Raw genomic sequence first — 20,353 nt, 5'->3', positions numbered from 1 at the left:
AAGGGATTTTAATTTAGGTCATCTGTTCCCAAGTATTCCCAATAATAAATAGAGAGGCATATGTGATCATATCCCAATGTAATCAAGGTTTGAAATAATTCTGTTTTTGTCAAATACTATATGTGTTCGGGATTCTTGCAGTCAATTTGCAGTGTACAAATTATTTATAACTATGCTCCTACCCCCCCGACCATCCGCTCAAGGAAAATCGGCCCACGGCTGAATGTAATTGGGGACCCCTGGTGTCGATGGTGGCAGGTTGGTTGAATGAAAGTCATCATAATCCAACAGCAGTGGTCAGTTGTAAAGGGTTTGCAATCAGCAGCACTTCAGAATTAGAAGGAGAATCGGCCCTAGAATTCCCTGATTCTACCCAGCAGGTTTATATATCCCCCCTATTCAATCAGGCGCAACCCAACAGGACAAAATAGGTTATTATCAAAAAGATGTCAAATCCACCAGTGGACTCTGCATTCCCCTTCACTTTCTGTGCCTGATGTAATTATGCATCAGAGGAGAAACCCTTTCCCTGACAGACTACTGTGACACAGTTTCAAAGAGGAATGCAGCTGTCATTCACTGACTACCTCACCATATGACCAGAGTCCACAGCCTCCCATAAAATCGACAAGTATGTAAAAGTTCTCTCACACTTTCCCCTTCCTTGTCTCTGGTGGTTTTATTCTCCTCTCCTTCCCTCCTTGTTTCATCCCCTTCTCCTCATGATAGCAGTGGTGGAGCCTCGGCCCTGGTTAGTACCCTTGTGATTTTAATCATAGGCAGTTTGCCGCGTTGTGATTGGCTCAGAGACGATGACTCACTCTCTAACAGGCTGGAGAGATGATGAGAAGAGGAGGGGGGGTAGAGGTGGGAGTAGCTTTCGATCAGTCTATCTCTCAGTGAGAGCCTGCTTGCCTAACTCTCATTAGCGCTCACAGAAAGTTCATAACACACATGCCATGCATGTGAAGGAAGCCAACCCAACCTGAATGTGCTGATCTGTTGTAGTATTCTTCTCCCTTTACCTCTGAGCAGCCTTGAGGAGAGACACCACGCCTGGAGGAGAAATAAAGAGAGAAAGAGAGAGAATAACAGAGTGAGGGAGGGAGACTTGAGCTGGTGACAGAGCTTGCAGGCTCCAGTCGTGCCTCTCATCTGTCTGCTGCTGCTGCTGCGTTGCGGTCAGAGTCAGAGCCAGGGGCTGAGCTGAGCTGGTGTTTTTCTCAGTGATCTACAGACAGACAGAGCAGTGAGCTGTAAGCTGTGAACAGTACTGTACCTCTGCCACACCACTGCCATGACAACACTGTGAGTGAAAAGAGAGAGTTCCTCCTGTCCACCACCTCTCTAAAGCTACAGCTGTGGAACCCTGCAGCCACAGACAGATAATTACAGAGGTGAGTCTGTCTGCTGCTTTTCTGTAGTCTGTAGTCAGAGAGAGAGGGCGAGAGAGATTTCAATTTGCAGTAGTGAACTGTTTTGGCAATAAAACATATGTATCCACTGAATTGAGGGAGAGAACGAAAGAAAGAGAGGGAAATACTTGTATGGTGTGTTTTGGTTCACAGCTTAATGTGCTCGTAAAACTTCATGAATTGATCTTTGGTATTGTTTTCATTAGTGTTGGGTGAGAGAATGTGACATCTTAGTTTCTTGGTGTGTTAGATGACTCAGAAAGATGTAACACTGAAGTGTTTATAATAAGACTGAACAGGTTTAATGCTGATGATATTACCAAAGGAAAGTGTGGAAAGTTTTATGAGTCTGATACCATTTTTAGGGTGTATCCATTATGAACTGCCACAGACAAGGGGTGTGTGTGTGGGTGCTATGTTTATGTTTGTGTATTCTGTTTACTTTTTGAATGGCAAGTTATGTATCGAGCTATATCCCTCTTACAACCTACGTGTGTGTGTGTGCACGTGCCCTTGTGTGTGCTCGTGCCTGTGCCTGTGTTTGTGCGTTCCAGTGAGAGAGAAAGAAAGAGGCAGTGAGAAAGAGAGAGAGTGGGTGGATGCAGCAGCAGCAACATTACTGTTATCTGACTTAGCTCAGGAGCAATGAAACATGAAGACACAAGTGTCTTTTCAGCTGCTCTGATTTAAACCACCGACCAGCTGACAGAATGCAAATATCCACATAGCTAGGCTACTGTACCTTACAGCTGTCCAGCCAGCCTGTCAACTGTATAACTCAGTATCTGTATAGCTGTCCCTCTGGTTCTCAGGGTGACTGTGGGTCTAGATCATCTCCTCTGTACTGTATGAAGACTGATCCATCCCTATGGACTGAGCTGTGTGGGCAGGGGTGGAGCATGGAGAGCTATACTGCAGTAATCTTGCCCGTGACACATTTGATAACTGCCTCCTATTTCTGCTTTCTAAGCCATATAAATGGCTTTCTAAGCCAGCATGGGGAAAGGGTTCAGTGGCGATGTCTAATGTGTTAGTACTAACCACTTGTAGATGCTTCTGGGGGGTTTCTGCTGCAGCTTTTTCTGTTAGGTACTGTCTATTGCTATTGGCAGGCTCTGACTGTTTTGGGGTTTGTTTTTAATAGACCATCAATTCAGTGTGAAATTCCTCCATTTTAGTGTGTGAAGACATCGATTGAGGCCATTTCTGTTTCTTACGTCAGTTACTGTAGAAGCATAGAGGAATAGACTGAGCGGAAATGGTGGAGAATGTTGTTTGCTTCATTCATGTAGAACAAGGACAACTGCAGATTTCAGAGAAAAGGCAGAGTCTGGATAATACGCTGGGAATGCCACAGCCTCTGCCACAGCCTCTGCCACAGCCTCTGCCACAGCCTCTGCCACTCCTGTCTGTCTATCTGAGAGATGTTGAGAGATGCAGAGAGATGCGTAAGCTCCCTACTGACCCTTTCACATCCCTTTATCCCCCTCCTTCCACCCCTCCATCTCTCTCCCACTGTAATTGAAGTGTCGTCTCTCCACTTTCACAGAATCGACCCCCCCTCGTCCGACCCCCTCCCCTTCTCCCCCCAGCTCTGTCGCCACAGAAACGGCTGATTCTGGAAGGGTGGTGGGTGGAAAAAGACACAGAGATCCTGAATGCTCTGCCTCCTGCAGCATTGTACTGTAGTTATCTGCATCTGTATTGCCTGTGTGAATCTGTGTTGGCTGTGGCTCAGATGGTTCAGTCGGTTAGTGATTGGTGCTGGCAACAGCAAGGTTGTGGGTTCAATTCCTGCTTGGGTCACTGTTGGTTACTGAATCTGTGTGCTCACTGTTCTGTGCTTTGAATGAAAGGGGCTGCTCAATGACCATGTTGTGGCTAATGTAATGCTGGAGGGTTACACAGAGGATATTGTGTGTGTGTGTTCTCAGAGCTATCACTGAGCTGATTAATAATGTAATGTAGCATGACCAAGACAGTTATTAATGGATGTGGCTCGACCTTGCACTCCTGCAGTCGATAGGATGCCTAGTGAATGATGGAGAGATATGGATTGAGTTATGGGAGAGACCACAAACCAGATGTTGAGAATCCATGCCATGCTAATGTGTAATGGAACATGCTTGCCCCCTCAGATAGTAAAGGACCACACACATACCAATGAACACTGTAAGAGGCAGGTCTCTGGTAGGACCTACAGTACAGGCATGTCAATCAAACAGAATCATTTCAGAACACCCCTGTCCCCTCCTACACAGAGTGTTCTGTGGTTGTTTTCTTCCTGTCAAGTTTTCCATTCATACAGTGCAATATAGAAAAATATTATTAATTCTATGCAACCTTCACTGTGTTTTTTTGCCATATACAGTTGAAGTCGGAAGTTTACATACACTTAGGTTGGAGTCATTAAAACTCGTTTTTCAACCACTCCACAAATTTCTTGTTAACAAACTATAGTTTGGCAAGTCGGTTAGGACATCTACTTTGTGCATGACACAAGTCATTTTTCCAAAAATTGTTTACAGATTATTTCACTTATAATTCACTGTTTACAGTTTACATACACTAAGTTGACTGTGCCTTTAAACAGCTTGGAAAATTCCAGAAAATTATGTCATGGCTTTAGAAGCATCTGATTGGCTAATTGACATCATTTGAGTCAATTGAAGGTGTACCTGTGGATGTATTTCAAGGCCTACCTTCAAACTCAGTGCCTCTTTGCTTGACATCATGGGAAAATCAAAAGAAATCAACCAACATTGTGTACCTCCACAAGTCTGGTTCATCCTTGGGAGCAATTTCCAAACGCTTGAAGGTACCACGTTCATCTGTACAAACAATAGTACGCAAGTATAAACACCATGGGACCACACAGCCATCATACCGCTCAGGAAGGAGACGCATTCTGTCTCCTAGAGATGAACGTACTTTGGTGCGAAAAGTGCAAATCAATCCCAGAACAACAGCAAAGGACCTTGTCAAGATGCTGGAGGAAACAGGTACAAAAGTATCTATATCTACAGTAAAACAAGTCCTATATCAACATAGCCTGGAAGGCCACTCAGCAAGGAAGAAGCCACTGCTCCAAAACCGCCATAAAAAAGCCAGACTACGGTTTGCAACTACACATGGGGACAAAGATCGTACTTTTTGGAGAAATGTCCTCTGATCTGATGAAACAAAAATAGAACTGTTTGGCCATAATGACCATTATTATGTTTGGAGGAAAAAGGGGGATGCTTGCAAGCCGAAGAACACCATCCCACCCGTGAGGCACGGGGGTGGCAGCATCATGTTGTGGGGGTGCTTTGCTGCAGAAGGGACTGGTGCACTTCACAGAATAGATGGCATCATGAGGATGGAAAATTATGTGGATATATTGAAGCAACATCTCAAGACATCAGTCAGGAAGTTAAAGCTTGGTCGCAAATGGGTCTTCTATATGGACATTGACCCCAAGCATACTTTCAAAGTTGTGGCAAAATGGCTGAAGGACAACACAGTCATGATATTGGAGTGGCCATCACAAAGCCCTGACCTCAATCCCATAGAAAATTTGTGGGCAGAACTGAAAAAGCGAGTGCGAGCAAGGAGGCTTACAAACCTGACTCAGTTACACCAGCTCTGTCAGGAGGAATGGGCCCAAATTCACCCAACTTATTGTGGGAAGCTTGTGGAAGTCTACCCAAAACATTTGACCCAAGTTAAACAATTTAAAGGCATTTCTACCAAATACTAATTGAGTGTATGTAAACTTCTGACCGACTGGGATTGTGATGAAAGAAATAAAAGCTGAAATAAGTTCTCTACTAGTATTCTGACATTTCATTTTCTTAAAATAAAGTGGTGATCCTAACTGACCTAAGACAGGGAATTTTTACTAGGATTAAATGTCAGGAATTGTGAAAAACTGAGTTTAAATGTATTTGGTTAAGGTATATGTAAACTTCTGACTTCAACTGTAGGTCCTTCAGATGTTTTTTTAAATCTTTTTATTTCACAAGTCAGTTAAGAACAAATTCTTATTTACAATGATGGCCCACCGAAAGGCAAAAGGCCTCCTGCGGGGACAGGGGCTGGGATTAACATTTTTAAATAAAATCTAATAAAAATATAGGACAATACATCACGACAAGAGAGACAACACAACACTACATAAAGAGAGACCTAAGACAACAACACATCATGGTAGCAACACAACATGACAACAACATGGTAGCAGCACAAAACATTATTGGGCACAGACAACAATACAAAGAGCAAGAAGGTAGAGACAACAATACATCACGCAAAGCAGCCAACTGTCCGGTTTGAGTACACTCAGAAAAAGGTGCTATCTAGAACCTAAAAGTGTTATTTGGCTGTCCCCATAGGAGAACCAATTGAATAACCCTTCTGGTTCCAGGTACAACCTTATTGGGTTCCATGTTGAACCCTTTCCCCAGTGGGTTCTACATGGAACCCAAAAGAGTTCTACCTGGTTCTCCTATCGGGAAGCCGAAGAACCCTTTTGGAACCCTTTTTCTAAGAATGTATGAAGTATATTGTGATATTGATTAATCACAATTTAAAACATGAACATCCATCAAACTCCAGGTGCAGGGTCCATGGAATAACAAGGATGCCAGCACACTGTCTGCATACAGAACTAATATCTATGTGAGAGTGGGTATTCATATTTTTATGAAGATGATGATGAATCACAGGGCATTAAAATCCACTCAGTTAATCAGGCCTATGGTCCATGTCACACTGCTGCTAGTGCTGACTGTGACTCATCCCTATGGCTATAGGTCAATATAAACCCTTTTTAAACTAACGTCATGAAAAAGGTCTCTGGAATGAGTTTGGGGCCCCATGGAAACCTCTGCTCACTGAAAGCTGTCACTGTCACAGAACCACAACTCAGTTAGTCCTCCACAGGACCCCATAAGACCGCCCTTAGTGAATGCCTGATTAAATTAGGACAGGAATTATGCTTAGGCAGGAAGTACTGTGGGAGATCCAGGTTCATCTAGGTTGTTTTTCTCCCTGGAAATGATCTTTTAGATCTCTGCCTGCTGTGTGATGTATTACGTCATTGATCCTCCAATGTGTAATTTCCTTTTATATCCGTCCAGAAATATTATTAGAAGTATACTCTATGGGGACTGGAGTCTTTCTATTAAATTAGACTGACTTCAGTATGAAAGGTTCAAAGCTTCGAGTCCCACTTTACATTACATGGGTAAGAACATGTCTAATGGCAAAGAAAACTAGTGGTTAGTACAATGCATGTGTATGTACTTACATATAGGCTGACACTTTTGCATGGGAATTTCCAGTTGCTATGGTATAATGCCTACCCAAAGTTTAGTTGGGGCTATTCAATTCTATTTCTGTGATTTCGGTAACAATAGGAATCGAAGAATAGAGAGGATGTGGGCTGCAGTGGTGCAGTCATTACAGTCAGCTGTGTGACGCAGAGCCCGCCCCAGACTCCAGACTCACACAGCATACTGCAGACACATCAAAAGTTACAGTCACAGCACTGAGCAGAGTCATCTGAGAGAATAGCTCAACACAGGTGGAGGAGGAAAACACAGGTGCCACTGCTTCATAATCCCTTGAAGTTGTTACGATATGAAGAATATCTGATGATGAAGATGAGGATAGAATAAGAGGATATTGCTCCTGCATATTGTTTTCCTCACATTCCTATTTCCTTAGGTTTCTCACTTTCTAAATGATCTCTCTATTCATGTCATTAGAACAGTAGTGGAAGCAGATATCTCTTACGACTATGCTGTTACCGCCATTGGAAGCCTTGGAGTGCAGAGCTATGTCCTGATCAGTCACCCAGTCATGGTTTGAGGACACTTGCCCCTCCAGTGTAGCTGAGGGAAAATGTGTGGAATTGTGGGCCTCAGGTGGAAATCAGCTGCTCTTTCCTTAAAGTACAACCCTTTGGAGCTCATTTGTTCAGTTATAGAAAGTGGGTGTGTGCAAGCATGTGTGTGTGTATGTGCCCTTCAGCGCATTCAGTGTGTCATGTGACTTCTGGTACACATTCCTGCCGAGTAGTCAGCTGACTGTAGTGGCAGCTCCCTGTTGTGCACGAGCACATCCTGTACCCATGGATACACAACATCCCCCAAGAGAGGAGAAGAGAGAGAGAGAGAGAGAGATGGGAGAAAGTAGGAGGATGTCACAGTAGCACCTTCCTGAACAATCCCAACAGTCTTGATGGTCAGGTAAGACCTGATAGGACCTCATCTCTCTCTGTCTGCCCATTTGGCTAGGGTTAGGGTCAGGGTGACACTGGGGGGAAGCCAGTCTGACCAACCCAAACTGTAGCTGGCAAAATTGAAGATTTTCAGGGATGAGAACAAGTAGGAAGAGAGAGTGTTTATGAAGAGGAAATGAGAGCGAGAGAGAAAGAGAGGGAGAGATTGATAAAGAGAGAACGAGTGGGAGGGAGTCAGTGTTTCCAAGGTACCCCACTGGTGATTAATGAGGGTATGATGGAGGTTATTCTCGTTCCTCACCCCCCCATCCTTCCATCCCTCTCCCTTTACTTTCTCCCTTAGTTTTCTCCTCCCTCTCTCTGCCAAAACAGCCCAGGCCTGGCAGAGGCGTTCCTCAAACAGGGTAATGCAGTGTGGAAGACTGATCCATCCTGACTGGGTAATTGATTGAAGTGAAACGAAGAGGGGGAGGACATTAGCTGCGACACTCACCACTCATGTAGAGGGATGCATCCCTCACTTAGCTGATCAGATTAATGATTATGGAGTGGGCTTCGGTTATTGACTTTACATTCTCAACTATCCCCAGCTGGCATATAGATTGATTTGCTCAATAAGTTTGGGCCTTTCATTTTAATTGAATTGTTCTAATGATAAATTGGGCAGTTTTAAAATATCTGGTCTGAAGAATGTTAATAATATGACTGAGTTGTGTGTGATCTGTGTGATCTGTGGAAAGAACTACTGCTGCGAATCGTAACTTTACCTAATGGACTGGGGTCACTTTACCTTTAGTGGTTCAGTTAAGGTTTGGACTTGGGTAGTTCTTTATAGATGACCCTTGTACTCTAGATCAGTGGTTCCCAACCTTTTCCATTCTGGGGACCACCGAATCACTGTCAAAAGCTTTTGAGAACCACCAGTAGAGGATATTTTTTAAATCAGATATCTTGCTGGTCAAATTTGGACAATTTGGGTAGTGAATGTAACAAATGAATGCCTAATATTGTTATTATTATTATTATTATTATTATTATTATTATTAAACATTTGCATTGTGAAAAGTAATGTAAATTCCTTAAAATAAGTAATTTATAAAAGTGGATTGATAAATTGTGGACCACCTGCAGTACGCAGACCGTAGTTTGAAAACCCCTGCTGTAGATGATGCCCTATAAATTGCACGTTGAGGAGATTAAAAAAGTTGTATTATAGTATATATGGATTACTAGTGGAGACCTGATCCAGACAGAGACATAATCTGAGCTCATTTTAAACCCATCTGCAGCCATGTGAGCCTGACTCTAACTGTGCATTCGGAAAGTATTCAGACCCCTTGACTTTTTTCACTTTATGTTACGTTACAGCCTTATTCTAAAATTGATTAAATCGCTTTTTTCCCCTTATCAATCTAAACACAATACCCTATAATGACAAAGCAAAAACAGGTTTGATTTTGTATAATAAAAAAATAAAAAATATAAATGTACATATGTTTTCAGACCCTTTACTCAGTACTTTCTTGAAGCAACTTTGGCAGCGATTACAGCCTCAAGTCTTCTTGGGTATGACGCTACAAGCTTGGCACACCTGTATTTGGGGAGTTTCTCCCATTTTTCTCTGCAGATCCTCTCTAACTATGTCAGGTTGGATGGGGAGTGTCGTTGCACAGCTATTTTCAGGTCTCTCCTGAGATGTTTGATCAGGTTCAAGTCCGGGCTTGGTTGGGCCACTCAAGGACATTCAGCTCTAGGAAGAGTCTTGGTGGTTCCAAACTTCTTTCATTTAAGAATGATGGAGGCCACTATGTTCTTGAGGAACTTTAATGCTGCAGACATTTTTTGGTAAACTTCCTGTGCCTCGACACAATCCTGTCTCGGAGCTGTACGGACAAGTTATTTGACCTCATGGCTTAGTTTTTGCTCTGACATGCACTGTCAACTGTGACCTTATATAGACAGGTGTGTGCCTGTCCAAATCATGTCCAATAAATTGAATTGACCACAGGTGGCCTCCAATCAAGTTGTAGAAACATCTCAAGGATGATCAATGGAAACAGGATTTGCCTGAGCTAAATTTTGAGTCTCAAAGCAAAGGGTCTGAATTCTTATGTAATTAAGGTATTTCTGTTTTTTGGTGGAGAAAGGGAAGGGGTCTGAATACTTTCCGAATTTTGAAGCAGAGTGATGTTTGAGGGGAAGATGAATTTATTTTGCCTGGGGCAAAATGTTGAATGTTGTGTCTTCAACGAGTTGTCATGAAAATCCCGCAGGCTTTGGTGGAGTGTCTGAGATGGCTGCCTCTGCCTTCAGCTCCCTGCTGTCTGCTGATGACTAATTCCCTCTCCACACACATTCGATATTAAAACGCTTAAATTGGCTTCAGCAAGCCCATTATTAACACACTCATTAGTACTGATTGAATGCTCAAGAGCCATCGTACCATCGTTTTACCACGACTGCTCCTCCATCCTCCTCGTCTATCTGTCTAGCAGATTCGTAATCTTCACACAGAGGTTCTGAGTCATTTTGGTCCTTCTGAGGTGCCATTGAGCTTAGTTTCAGGGTGTCTCGGTGCTAACCTCATAGCTCTGGCCAATTAGTCCCATCTGGACCTGCTCTTCCTGCCATCTGGTCCTCTTTTCGCTCTAAATGGCCAATCACCTCGTGAGTTCTGGTTTCAAAATGGCTCCGGTGTAACATTCCTGGCTAGAGGGAGGTGTGATGAAGGATGAATGAAAGGGCAACATAGAGCTTCACAGGGTAGATATAGTTATGGCTTTTCAATTGATGAAGTCCCTTTCACTTTATGCTACTACACACAATATGATTTTCAAATCTGTCACAGTATAAAGTGCTGACCATTTTAGGAGGGAGATTACTTAGAGAACAATACAGACTTCATGCTTACCATTTGACATTTACATTTTAGTCCTTTAGCAGACACTCTTATCCAGAGCAACTTATGCATGTGAGTGCATGCATACAAACCACAACATTTCACGTGACAAATTTTTTGGAACACTTCACATGTGTAGTTTCATGTTATCACATGTTGCTTTACATGCTGTCACATATTATCACATTAACTTCAATTAAGATCACATGTGATTACATGAAAACATGTGTTTTTGGAATACTTCACATGTGAAATTCATGTGGTTTTTCCATAAGGCTGATTCCCCAAATCAAAAGTTGCCTACCGCCAAGCTCAGTTTGGAAAGGGAGACAGAAGAAGGGGTAAACCAGGCTAATGTGGATACCATGACGGTGTATGCCAGAGATGATGGTGATAAAGGTGATCGATGATGATGATGTGTGTGTGTGTAGGCCTACCTAGCCAGAGGTACTGAGAGGAAATGCAGGTCGGGATTCTGCTACTGGTGCTGTACTGGTGGTGACGATTTTCTTATTAAACATTTGCATTGTGAAAAGTAATGTAAAATTCCTTAAAAGAAGTAATTTATAAAAATGGATTGATAAATTGTGGACCACCTGCAGTACGCAGGCCGTAGTTTGAAAACCCCTGCTGTAGATGATGCCCTATAAATTGCACGTTGAGGAGATTAAAAAAGTGGTATGTACTGGTGGTGCCGATTTTATAAAGCCATTTTTACATCAGCAGTTGTCACAAAGTGCTTACACAGATACCCAGCCTGTCTGCTCTATGCAGATGAGTGTGAGGAGAGCAGCCTGTATGAGAACTATCCGTGTGGCTGCCATGGCCGAGGCCTGGGGGTCTCTCCACTGAGGGACAGAGCTGAGACTACTAATGGCATTATTATTGTCTCTCTGAAATACCATAACCCTATTTAACACCCATAGATTCAAACAGACAGAGGCCCACACATGGACAATAAAACAGACAAGCATGTATGCATGCCAGTGGAGGCTGCTGAGGGAAAACGGCTCATAATAATGGCTGGAACAGAGCGATTGGAATGGAATCAAACACTGTGTTTGATGTATTTAATACCATTCCACTAATTCCACTCCAGCCATTACCACGAGCCCGTCCTCCCCAATTAAGGTGCCACCAACCTCCTGTGACACACACACACACACACACACACACACACACACACATACCCACTAGCCGAACTCATAACCCAGGAGAGATAATAAGACTGGCCTCGGTGTCATAGTCTCACATTAATATTTACAACTGTGAATACTGAATGGAGTCAAGTGGATGGCGTACTGATTGTCAGAATGGAAGGGGATTTTTCTGCTCTGCAATGATTGACTGTGACACCCATGTAAATCACCACAGCTGTATGAAACTGACTACACTGTTAAGAGGCTGAGGATGCAATCCCGTTGATTTACATAGAAAATGCTTACACACTCCCCAAATCCCAAATCTAAATTCTTCTTCTCCAGATGGCAGATCTGCATTTTAAATCCTTCTTTTTCTTGAGTTCTCTGTTTGGAATTCCTTTAGAGGCTAGATCCAGCCGACCAGAAAGATGTGGGTTTCTGCTAATGATTTCTCTTATCACCTAAATGGGTTTGACGAGATGAGGGAGCGCAGTGCAGTGAAGCTGCTAGCTATTACACCTCCTCTGTAAAAACCGCAAGCATGCACACACACACACACACACGCACAAACAAAAGCATGCACACACACATGCGTTCATACAGTGTTCCTACAGGCTTCTTACAGGCTTCCTACAGCCTTCCTTCAACCTTCCTTCAGCTTTCACACTGCATTCATACAGCGTTCCCACAGCAGCAATGGGCTGGATTGGGTTTTCCCCTCTTTCCCCGCATTCGGGAAGTCAAGTGAAAAGTAAAGCACTCCTGGCTTACACATACATTTATTTATCTCTTGCTATTTTGCCATGTTTCTTGATTTTTCTTTCTCCCTATTGCATCTCTCTCCCTCTCTATCTTCTGTGAGTGCAGAGGAAGTGGAGGTCAGAACGTGGTGAGCAGAACCCAGCTGGGTGTCTGGATCTGATTAGAAAAAGCACTTTCTGTGTGACTGTGTCTCCTGCTTACCTCATGGGAGGCTCTCTAACCGTTAATCAAACAGGGGGAACTACTGAAAGAGGCATCAAATCGCTCTCTCTTCCCTACTAGGTCTTGATTTGTATTTATTTTATTTTTCTCTCACTCCCCAATAGCATCCCAAACCTCCCTCTCCTGAGTCTTCCTGATTGTGTTGATCCACTGACACAGGCTGCTGTTTTGATTAGTTGATGAGGTGCGGTCAACCCGGTCATAGAGGGAAGTGTAATGTGGGGAGTGCTGGGAGTTATTTTACCCCTGTAGTCCTCACAGCGACTGCAAGGTAAATTAATTTGAGGCTGTGGCTAATGATTTCCCCCCAGCCCTGTAAATGCTGTCTGTCTGTCTGTCTGTCTGTCTGTCTGTCTGTCTGTCTGTCTGTCTGTCTGTCTGTCTGTCTGTCTGTCTGTCTGTCTGTCTGTCTGTCTGTCTGTCTGTCTGTCTGTCTGTCTGTCTGTCTGTCTGTCTGTCTGTCTGTGTGTGTGTGTGTGTGTGTGTGTGTGTGTGTGTGTGTGTGTGTCTGTGTCTGTGTATATATGTTCACACAGTGTTAACTCATGCATAGCGGGAGCATATCTCTCAGACAACCACTAAAGCACCCAGACTCTGAAGAAATCACTGTAGAAATACTAAGCACCTCGTAGACTTTTTACAAGCTCTGCTATAATGAAACTCCTTAATATGACATATACTGAGCTCATATGGTATATAGGCTTCTCCTAGTTGTTGTAAAACTACATTCATTGTTATAAGACTAGAGACTCCTTATTACAGTTTTTTCCAACTGCTTACACGTTTTCAAAACTGTCTCCTTATTTCTCAAAACTACACACAATTCCCAAAACTGCACACACAAAATGCAAAATGCCTCACATCTCCTTCAAAATGTAACACTGCATTCAAAATGCCATAAACCCATGTCAGAATGAAGCATTTGCATCAAATGGCAAACACTGCTTTCATAATAGTACATTTTTGGATATACCATGTAAACACTGTTGTTCTAAATCTAAAGCTCTTTGGTCTTTCATAGGCTTATATCTACATTTCAATACAATGTTCTACAGTGAAAGTAATCTGCTGAGAGGGGTAACAAGTACACTGTAAACACCAATGCAATGTAGAAACAGAAAATATTTATTAGGCCAAACATTACTGTTGTATACAGTAGCATACAAGAAAACCATAAACATATGTAAACCAAAAGTATATTCTTTAGAATACACTAAAGAACACAGTTGTGTGTGTGTGGGGTCCCGGGGGGGCAGTCCAGGAATTGGTAGGGGGGGGGGGGCAGTCACCAGTGCTAAGCTACGCTTCATCTCTTCTCCGGGCTGGGTCTGGCCACAATACTTCGTCCACATCACAAGATACGTTTTCTCTTGCCAAACATCGAGGGATGTATCTCCTAGCATGGCATATCCAACCTTGGACAGAGGCAACCTCTATGTCCCCACATGCGTCCTCCATTGCCTGGAGAAGCGGCATGCGGGCATAGGGTTGGCGATCATACACTTTCCAGCGCCAGGCTGAGAAGAATTCCTCTATGGGATTTAGAAAAGGTGAATATGGGGGTAGGTACAAAACTACAAATTGTGGATGGGTGGCAAACCAGTTTTGGACCAGAACAGCCCGGTGAAAACTAACATTGTCCCATAAAACCACAAATCTAGCAGGCTCCTGATCTGGATCAGGGACAAGCATTGTGTAAATTGCATCCAGAAAAGTGAGCATATGCCCGGTGTTGTACGGACCCAGTGTGGCATTGTGATGGAGGACCCCGTTTTGAGTGATGGCAGCACACATAGTTATATTACCCCCACGCTGTCCAGGGACATTGGTAATTGCCCTCTGTCCTATTGTGTGTGTGACCTGGTGAATAAGTGTAGCATTTTGATTGGTTGTGTTTGGAAAAGGAAAGCAAGTCACTTCCTGTTAGATTTTTGTGTTTTAGGTAGAGAATTGGGTGTAGTGTTATGAAAAAAGTGTTTTATGCAATTGACAACGGAGTCAAAGGCTGAGAAATAGCTTCTGGTTTTGGATATTTGGTGTGTAGTTTTGCACTTTGAGTGAGAGGTTTCAAAAATCGTGTGACATGAAAAGATTTTGTGTGTAAGCAGTTGGAAAAAACTGTAAGAAGCCATTCAGAGGTTATTGAACCTTAACCCTGAAAGAGTGTGACTGAGGCACTATTGGACACTTTAAAACAATGTCCTCAAACAGTTGGTTGACTTGGTCATGTCTTTAATTGCTAATGAAACAGTATTAAGCATGTACAATCACCAATGGTCATTCCAATGGTCTCCCACTAGTACCACATTTGACCTAGGTTATCTTGCAAGGGAATAGAAGGTTCATTTGGAGTAGTATAGAACCAACAAGGACTTGTTGACTCCTAAATTACCTTGCTGAGTTTGTTGCATTTAATTGTTATGGAAACAGCATCTCCGTACATGTTCTTAGAATGATCACATGCCTACAAGAGACACATTTGACAGAATGCCCCATTTGACCTTAGCCTAAATTGCTCTGTCGTTTGTTACAGTGCCTTGCAAAAGTATTCATCCCCCTTGGCGTTTTTCCTATTTTGTTGCATTACAACCTGTAATTTAAATATTTTTATTCGGATTTCATGTAATGGATATACACAAAATAGTCCAAATTGGTAAAGTGAAATTTAAAAAATTACTTGCTTTATATATATATATTTCTTTATTTAAAAAAGTGGTGCATGCATATGTATTCACCTCCTTTGCTATGAAGCTCCTAAATAAGATCTTGTGCAACCAATTACCTTCAGAAGTCACATAATTAGTTAAATAAAGTCCACCTGTGTGCAATCTAAGTGTCACATGATCTCAGTATATATACACCTGTTTTGAAAGGCCCCAGAGTCTGCAGCACCTCTAAGCAAGGGGCACCACCAAGCAAGCGGCACCATGAAGACCAAGGAGCTCTCCAAACAGGTCAGGGACAAAGTTGTGGAGAAGTACAGATCAGGGTTGGGTTATAAAAAAACATCAGAAACTATAAACATCCCACGGAGCACCATTAAATCACTTTAAGCCGTACACTCCACAGAGCTGGGCTTTACGGAAGAGTGGCCAGAAAAAAAGCAATTTCTTAAAGAAAAAAATAAGCATTCACATTTGGTGTTTGCCAAAAGGCATGTGGGAGACTCCCCAAGCATATGGAAGAAGGTACTCTGGTCAGATGAGACTAAAATTGATCTTTTTGGCCATCAAGGAAAACGCTATGTCTGGCGCAAACACCTCTCATCACCCCGGGGACACCATCCCCACAGTGAAGCATGGTGGTGGCAGCATAATGCTGTGGGTATGTTTTTCATCGGCAGGGACTGGGAAACTGGTCAGAATTGAAGGAATAATGGATGGCGCTAAATACAGGGAAATTTTGGACGGAAACCTGTTTCAGTCTTCCAGAGATTTGAGACTTGGATGGAGGTTCACCTTCCAGCAGGACAATGACCCTAAGCATACTGCTAAAGCAACACTTGAGTGGTTTAAGGGGAAACATTTAAATGTCTTGGAATGGCCTAGTCAAATCCCAGACCTCAATCCAATTGAGAATCTGTAGTATGACTTAAAGATTGCTGTACACCAGCGGAACCCATCCAACTTGGAAAAATGCCACGGGGGTGAATAATTTCGCAAGCCACTGTAAATACTTTAGTCTGAGACTGCCATCATTGAAGTAATTTGTGGTGACAAGAGGCACGAGGAGCGTTATACAAAACAAAGTCATCAAAGATTGGATCGTCTCTAACCAATCAGAGTATCAAAGCCAACGACACATTTTTTCAAACCGCTGTTTTACTCACGTGTGTTCTGGTTCTGGACCAACCCATCAGTTTCTGGACCAATCAGACGGCTTCTAATTTGATCGCATTTTGTGAAGGGTTGGGGAGGTATTCAGATCCAGACTCATTGTGGAGAAGAAACTAATTGCGTTTGGCCCTAAACAAGGAGTCTGGATCGTTCCACCAAGTCGGTTTTCTGAGAGGTAAACATATATTTTTTTATTATGGATTTCACCAAATGTTATTATTTGATTAATTCTGTCTTTAAGAGTTTATGTTCAACTTCATGAGAAAAACAACTCGAGGTTAAATAAAAAAAATGTCTATAGTAAGTGCCTATTAAGTGCCAAATAAAGTAACAGGGTTGACTGTAACAGGGTTGACGAGTTCATCTTAAATCAGCCATTAATCCCCTTGTGACAGGGGGAATGGAAGCTTGTTGTGTGCAACAGGGAGTGGAAAATGAATGCACGCTTAATTTTGGGGCTCCGGCGCAGCGGTCTAAGGCACTGCATCTCAGTGCTAGAGGCATCACTACAGACCCTGGTTCAATTCCAGTCTGTATTACATCCTGCCGTGATTGGGAGTCCCATAGGGCGGCGCACAATTGGCCCAGCGTCGTCCGAGTTAGGGTTTGGCCGGGGTAGGCCATCATTGTAAGTAAGAATTTGTTCTTAACTGACTTGTCTAGCTAAATAAATCAATTGTAAAATTCACAATAATTATTTTTCTTCTACATTTATAGCCTGTCTCTCTATGCGTAATAGGGTTGAGGTGTTACGCTCGACCTGTCCACAAAACACCAACAAATAGCCAAAAAGAGTAGAACCAGCTCACCTGCTTTTACACTATGATTTGACTATTAGATGTTCAATGTTTACTTTGAAAGAGGGTGCATGGAGGGGCATGTCAAAATGCTTAATTTTTGCACTTTAGCAAGTCTTTATTAATATAAAAATCAGATTTATTGAATTCTCCATGTGGTCTACATTAAAGGACACTTAATTGACTTTAACAAGCTTTTACAATTCAATATTGGGGCACAATTTCTACTTACAATATCAAAGGGACGCAAAAGGCACTCTTTTCGTGGAACGACCCTACTATGTTAGAAACAGGAGGTCCATTTGGACTAATAGGGAACAAAATTAAGACTTGTTATTTCTTCCATTAGTTTGTTGAAATGCTAATTGTAACAGTATTTACAGTAGCAAATAGGTTGTCCTTAGAATGACCACATGCCTACAAGAGATAATTTGTCTGAAGGCCCATTTGGAGTAAAAGAGCAACACCCACATTGTGGAAGAAATGGTGTTACAGTAATTCAGTTGTAGCTCAGTGTAGCCATGTCTTGAACCTTAACCTGTCATTGCATACTAATATACTAGTTAAAACTAAAATGTTCTCCTGGTTCTCCTTTATGTCCTTCTCTCTGCTGGTTGTTAACGTGATGGTCCCCCCTACCATAGTGGTGCTGTCATCCAGGCTGAGTTGACTCCCCACATGGCTGTATGCCTCCCAGGCCCCACAAAAACAGAAACACATTGCTAATAGCTACCAGATCCACCTCATTAGTTAATTGTGTGTTGTGTAAAGGTCTTCATCTGTATACTGTAACTAACAGCACACTGACATTTACACTAATGCTAACAGATAACCTCTGAAAATGTTCATACTGTTATATTGTTATGTTGGACATCCATAGTTACGCTATTGTCGTTATTCAAAGAGCGTAGCTGTGGTCTTTGATATGAAAATCCCACAGTAGTATGATTACTACAGGGGATCAGTGAAAAAAAGAAATTAAACACTAACAATGTCCATATGTAATCCCCCTCTGCTTCTATTCTGTGGTCCTGCCATGCATCCCTGGTAGTCTAAATATGTATTCTCACAATCAAATAAAAATGTATAAAATCAAGCACCACATAGTAGGTTGTTCAGAGAACAAAAAACTATGGCAACACCAGGAATGGTATTTTGATACGGTATGTTACATAAACACCTTTTTGTTCTACTTCAAGGGGCTTTGTGAGTTAGACTTGATCTATGGAGACTTGATCTCTTGATCTTGTTTCATTGTCTGCCTTCTTTTTAAATGGTTGACTGTCACCATCAAATTGGAACTCTTTGTGAGTACTATAAAGAAATGGGTGTGAGTCATTACACATCCATTGTTCATGACATGGCTACACAATGGAGCTAGTTTTCAATAAAAGCTGCAACAATGGGACAGGGTGTTAAATGAATCATGCCTTGAATGAGTGTTCATTCTATTGTTGGGATTGGTAGCCAAGCTCAAACTGCTCAAATGGAGTCCCTATACATAAGACTTTCCCTACAAAAGACTTTCCCAGACAGATGGTAGTTTAACCTCCTGCCTTTTACATGGTCATGCTTATGTGAAATATATCTTACTCAAAGCAATTATTCCCAGGTGAAAGGCATTTTATACTCTACATAGACTTTCATTTTTGTGTCAAACATGAGCTAATGGAATTATATCATCTTGATAAAGATAGTTGTGACACTGTAGATGCAGTTACAGTATGTATATGGTACAGAAATTATTCAAATGGAACACACACGCGCAGATATACACACACACACCTCCATACATGTTTAGTCTGCACGTTAACACTTACAGAGAAACCAGACTGCTCCACACAACACTCATCTCCAGATTGAACACAACCAAAGACTCAATTGAATAACACTGCACATGCGTAGAGTGAAGTAAATGCTTCCCACATGGTTGAGTTCACGCTGGTAAAAAAAAAAAAACACACGTCACGGCGAATGAAATATATTTGTATTTATCATTTACATTTACATTTAAGTCATTTAGCAGACGCTCTTATCCAGAGCGACTTACAAATTGGTGCATTCACCTATAATATCCAGTAGAACAACCACTTTACAATAGTGCATCTAAATCTTTTAAGGGGGGGGGGTTAGAAGGATTACTTTATCCTATCCCAGGTATTCCTTAAAGAGGTGGGGTTTCAGGTGTCTCCGGAAGGTGGTGATTGACTCCGCTGTCCTGGCATCGTGAGGGAGCTTGTTCCACCATTGGGGTGCCAGAGCAGCGAACAGTTTTGACTGGGCTGAGCGGGAACTGTGCTTCTTCAGAGGTAGGGAGGCGAGCAGGTCAGAGGTGGATGAACGCAGTGCCCTTGTTTGGGTGTAGGGCCTGATCAGAGCCTGAAGGTACGGAGGTGCCGTTCCCCTCACAGCTCCGTAGGCAAGCACCATGGTCTTGTAGCGGATGCGAGCTTCAACTGGAAGCCACTGGAGAGAGCGGAGGAGCGGGGTGACGTGAGAGAACTTGGGAAGGTTGAACACCAGACGGGCTGCGGCGTTCTGGATGAGTTGTAGGGGTTTGATGGCACAGGCAGGGAGCCCAGCCAACAGCGAGTTGCAGTAATCCAGACGGGAGATGACAAGTGCCTGGATTAGGACCTGCGCCGCTTCCTGTGTGAGGCAGGGTCGTACTTTGCGAATGTTGTAGAGCATGAACCTACAGGATCGGGTCACCGCCTTGATGTTAGTGGAGAACGACAGGGTGTTGTCCAGGATCACGCCAAGGTTCTTAGTACTCTGGGAGGAGGACACAAGGGAGTTGTCAACCGTGATGGCGAGATCATGGAACGGGCAGTCCTTCCCCGGGAGGAAGAGCAGCTCCGTCTTGCCGAGGTTCAGCTTGAGGTGGTGATCCGTCATCCACACTGATATGTCTGCCAGACATGCAGAGATGCGATTCGCCACCTGGTTGTCAGAAGGGGGAAAGGAGAAGATTAATTGTGTGTCGTCTGCATAGCAATGATAGGAGAGACCGTGTGAGGATATGACAGAGCCAAGTGACTTGGTGTATAG

The 20,353-nt window shown here is 42.8% G+C and overlaps 1 protein-coding gene across 1 annotated transcript in view; it reads left to right on the top strand.

Annotated features, from left to right (window-relative positions):
- The first annotated feature begins 901 nt into the window (after positions 1–901).
- Positions 902–20,353, top strand: part of LOC115168450 (prickle-like protein 2) — a 65,797-nt gene continuing 46,345 nt past the window's right edge. Inside the window, exon 1 of the mRNA XM_029723749.1 lies at positions 902–1,397. The gene's annotated coding sequence lies outside the window, so the exon portion shown is untranslated. The remainder of the gene's footprint in view (positions 1,398–20,353) is intronic.

The sequence above is a fragment of the Salmo trutta genome, chromosome 30, assembly GCF_901001165.1.
Source record: "Salmo trutta chromosome 30, fSalTru1.1, whole genome shotgun sequence".
In the NCBI taxonomy this organism is placed as follows: Eukaryota; Metazoa; Chordata; class Actinopteri; order Salmoniformes; family Salmonidae; genus Salmo; species Salmo trutta.
The sequence above is the reverse complement of the archived record's forward strand: the minus strand, read 5'-3'. Positions and strand labels throughout refer to the sequence as shown.